This window comes from Geospiza fortis, unplaced genomic scaffold (assembly GCF_000277835.1).
Source record: "Geospiza fortis unplaced genomic scaffold, GeoFor_1.0 scaffold241, whole genome shotgun sequence".
Classification (NCBI taxonomy): domain Eukaryota; kingdom Metazoa; phylum Chordata; class Aves; order Passeriformes; family Thraupidae; genus Geospiza; species Geospiza fortis.
Window position 1 is genome coordinate 1117051 of NW_005054491.1, and position 4621 is coordinate 1121671.

Sequence of the window (4621 nt, forward strand, 5' to 3'; positions counted from 1 at the left end):
CCTGCTGGGACTGATTGTGTCGAGCTGATCCCAGTGCTGGTGCCCATGGATGGGGTTTGGGGCTGCTGATTAAAATAAAACAGAATGCTTGGGTGGGAAGAGAGGTGGGCCTGGCCACCTTCCATTTCTTTCTAGAACAGATTGGAAAAAGCTTTTGTCCACATCTATATTTTCCTGAATGTTCTCCTAGGTTTTATCCAAGCAGGAATATTTTTTTTTTTCTCCTCCGTGCTCTGGGTGGTTGTAAATTCCGGGACTTGTAAAATTTGTTATTTCTGCAAAGTTCAGTGGGATTATCCAAGGAAAAAAAAAAACCAACATTTTTTGCCAGGTTTTGTTGAAATAAAATCAGGGATGCTGAGGGCTGGCAGTGCTCCTCATGCATTCCTTCCAGGATAACACCATGATCCTGCTTTCAAAGGTTGTTGTGGAGTAGCAAGTGGAGGAGCAGTTCCAGGATTTAATGAATACCTGTCCCTAATGCCTGTGTGCCTTCCCATCAGCCCCAAGGGAGTGGGAATGACAAAGAATTCCAGGAGCAGAGCTGGATAAAGCTGCAGAAACTCTGTATAAATGTGCTGGGAAAAAAAAACCAAAAACAAACCTGGATTGGGAAGTGAGAGCTCATAAATCCGTCACCTCTCCAGGAATGGGAATCTGCTCCATTCCCTGGATTCCCAGCAGATCCTGCTCTAATCCAGGGCTATAAATACTCCCAGTTTGCCTTCCTGGCTGACAGGGATCTCGTTAGGAGCAGGATTTGGTGGAATTCCAAGGCTTTTTGCTCTTTGGAGGTTTGTCGGTGGAGCTGGCAGCGAGGATGACACAAGGAGAGCTGGAACCCCATTCCTGCCAGGATCCTGGGATATTCCCTGCTCAGTGTTCCAGGGCTGGAAGGAGCTTCCCTCCAACCTCCTGAGCTGGTCCATCCTGAGGGACACGGATTTTCCAGCTTTGCCAGCTCCAGGAGGGATTTTGGGAAGGAATTCCTCTCTGTGAAGGTGCTGAGGGAACGGGATGGAATTCCCAGAGCAGCTTTGGATCCTTGGGAGTGTCCAAGGCCAGGCTGGAGCAACCTGGGATGGTGGGAGGCATCCCTGCCCTTGGAATGGGATGGGCTTTGAGGTCCCTTACCACCCAAACCATCCTGAGATTCTTCCTAAATCCTGTTTGGGATCTGAGGATCTTAAATAGGATTTTCTCCAAATCCCACATCCATGATCCTGTCAGAGCAGCCCTGAGGGGTTTTGGTGTGAATCCCGAGGTTTGAGAGCTCAGAGCAGACAGGAAAATGCTCCCTTAAACTCCACTGAACTCCCCCTGGGTTTCCTGTAATCCCAACTCGTTTTCCTGAATTATTTCTCTGTGTTTGTGGGGCCAGCTCTGCCCTTCCCTGTGCCACGTTCTGGGCGTTTTGTCCTTGTCCCCAGCAGGTCCTGGTGGCACCACAGGGCTCTGCAGGGGCATCCCTGGCACGGAGCTCCTGCTGCCAGCTGGGTTCAAGGCTTGGCATCAGTTTTCTCAATTTTCCCAAACAAATGGATGGGTTTTCCCAGTTCCCAAAAAAATGGATGAATTTTCCCATTTCCTAAACAAATTGATGAATTTTCCCAGTTCCCAAACAAATGGATGGGTTTTCCCAGTTCCCAAAAAAATGGATGGGTTTTCCCTGTTCCTAAACAAATGGATGGGTTTTTCCAGCTCCCAAACAGATGGATGGGTTTCCCCAATTCCTAAACAAATGGATCAGTTTCCCCAATTCCCAAACAAATGGATGGGTTTTCCCAATTGCCATTGCTGCTGTTCCCTGCTGTCCCCAGGGCAGAGCCACAACAGGAGCAGGCAAACATCCTGAGTTTCCTGGGATATCCCTGCTCCAGGTGCTGCTCCCTGGCTTTTATCTGGGCTGGGTTTTGCTGTTAATGATTACACAGGGAGCAGTTCCCTCTGGAAAGCTGAGCCTGGCACTGCCCTGAGGCCTCCTGCAGCTCCCCTGGTTGGTTTTTGTCATGCTTGGAAGAAAAGCTGGGATAATAATTTGTATTCTCTGCTTCCCGTGGGGGTTATTCCCTTAAAATTCCAGCATGAATTGGGGGTTTCTCTGCCCAGAACAGAGGGATTCTCTGCTGGGAGTGCTGAGGAATGAAATCCCCGAGGCCCCACAAACCTGGCTGGGATGTTTACCCTGCAGCCGATGACGTTGGCAGGGCTGGGTTTTATCAGAGGTGTTTTCCGAGGGATAAATTAAACATTGGGAAGGGTTTTAGGGAAGCAGAGCTCTGTAACCACGTCCTGGGCACTGGTTCCAAACAAAACCAGGAACTGATGAGGTGTGAGAGCTGGCAGGCGGCCGGGATGTGGGGAGAACATGGGGATCTCTGCACAGCTCTGTGCTCTGCCCGTGGGGTTGAGGCTCCTTCCCTGAATTCCCTCCTTTTCCTTTGCTTCTGCTGTGCTGGGGCCCAAACTCTGCTTTTTTTTTATTCTTTTTTTCTTTTTAAATTTTTTTTTTCCCTTTTGCAGATGTCATTCTCTGCCACCTGACAAAGGAACAGAATGCAGCAATTTTCCCTAACCTAAATAGTGGCTCTGTATTTCCAGCTCCCCTGGAACTGGAATTAATTTAGTGTGTGGGCTTTTTAATTGGCTCGTTGTGGGGAGGAACAGAAGATGAAATGCCGCAGCTCTGCCTTCCTCTTCCCTTTCTTTCCTTAAATCTTTGTCACTCTCCTTGTCTCTCACTTCCATGAGTCGCTCAGGTTATTTTTCCCTGGTTTCTTTTGTTGAAACTCCCCTGTGGAAGCCTCAGGAGTGTCATGGATGGAGCTGCTTCCTTCACAGGGGACAAATCCCCTGTGGCTGGTGGAGGGAATGGGAATTGCTTTTCCTTTTGGTGGGGAGGGAGGGAGGGATGGAGGGATGGACACACGTGGGGATGGATGGATGGATGGATGGATGGATGGATGGATGGATGGATGGATGGATGGATGGATGGATGGACGGACATGGGGATGGATGGAGGGATGAATGGTGGGGTGGATGGATGAGGGAATGTTGGATGATGGATGGATGATGGATGGATGGACACAGGGACGGATGGACAGACAGATGGATGGACACAGGGATGGATGGATGGATGGATGGATGGATGGATGGATGGATGGATGGATGGATGGATGGATGGATGGATGGATGAACGGACATGGGGGTGGATGGAGGGAGGGAAGGATGGATGGATGATAGATGGATGGATGGATGGACACAGGGATTGATGGATGGATGAATCCATGGATGGATGGATGGATGGACACAGGAATGGATTGATCGATGGACGATGGATGGATGGACACAGGGATGGACACAGGGATTGATGGATGGATGAATCCATGGATGGACACAGGAATGGATTGATCGATGGACGATGGATGGATGGACACAGGGATGGATAGATGAGGATGGATGGATGGACACAGGGATGGATGGATGGATGGATGGATGGATGGATGGATGGATGGATGGATGGATGGATGGATGGAGGGAGGGAGGGAGGGAGGGATGAACACAGGAGTGGACGATGGATGGATGGACGGACACAGGAATGGATAGATGATGATGGATGGATGGCATCCCTTGTTCCAATGGAGCCATCTTCAGACTCAGATCTGGAATTGCACAGCGTGGGAGCTGTCAGGTTTCCCCCCCCCCCACCAAAAAAACCTCTGTTGGAATCAATGTGTTCAAAGTTGGTAGAAATTGGGGGTTTTTATCCCACATTCCATGGATGAGCATGGAGAAAGCCTCAAGTGCCACCTGCGTCATCCTCACTAAACCTCTCCTGTGAGGACTTTTAGGATTCATCCCCCCTCCAAAAAAAAAATCTCCAAGGCAGGTCCTGAACATATTGAAATGTAAATAAAGCACCCCAAAGGACACACTCCTCGTGTGGCCGGGTGGATTTAAATCCGTTTGGAGTGGGCTGGATTCCAGCAGGTAAAAAACAGGGAAAACCAGGGAAAAAATGGGCTGCTGGAAATGGGGAAAAGGTGTGAGGTGCTTTAAATAGTTCAGGAATGGGCTGGATTCCAGCAGGGAAAAAACAGGGGAAAAGTGGGATGATGGAGATGGGGAAAAGGTGTGAGGTGCTTCAGCTGGTGGGCTCAAACCTGGTGTTGAGAGGAGCTGGAATTCCCTGCAGGATCCTTTCAATTGCTGAAAATCTTCTCATTTTTTTTTAATTTTAGGAGATTTGTCCTTTCCACCCTGCATTGAGTGCCAGAGGAGCTGGGGACACCTGCCCAGGTAGGTGCCAGCAGCACCCACAGACACCCAAACACCCCCTGAGCCCCAAATCAGGGCATTTCCCACCCGGAATTTGTGTGGGAAGGATCCTAAAGCCCTTTCCACCATCCCAGGGTGCTCCAAGCCCTGTCCAGCCTTGGCATGGGGCTGTCCATGGTCACCTGTGCCAGGTGGGCAGTGGGGACTGTCCCTCTGCTCAGAGGTGGTGACCAGGCCCTGGGGACACACGGAGATCTGATGTGGAATAAAACAATTCCATTCTTTTTCCTGATCCTTCAGCTCCCTCCCATCCCAAACCCCTCTGTGACACCACAACATCACC

General features: G+C 50.0%; 2 protein-coding genes across 2 annotated transcripts in view; both read left to right on the forward strand.

The window, feature by feature from the left end:
• Positions 1 to 4621, forward strand: part of DIRAS1 (DIRAS family GTPase 1) — a 57460-nt gene that overhangs the window by 15585 nt on the left and 37254 nt on the right. The gene's annotated exons all lie outside the window — the stretch shown is intronic.
• GNG7 (G protein subunit gamma 7) overlaps positions 4258 to 4621 on the forward strand; it is a 47705-nt gene continuing 47341 nt past the window's right edge. The window contains exon 1 of the mRNA XM_005428553.2: positions 4258 to 4299. The gene's annotated coding sequence lies outside the window, so the exon portion shown is untranslated. The remainder of the gene's footprint in view (positions 4300 to 4621) is intronic.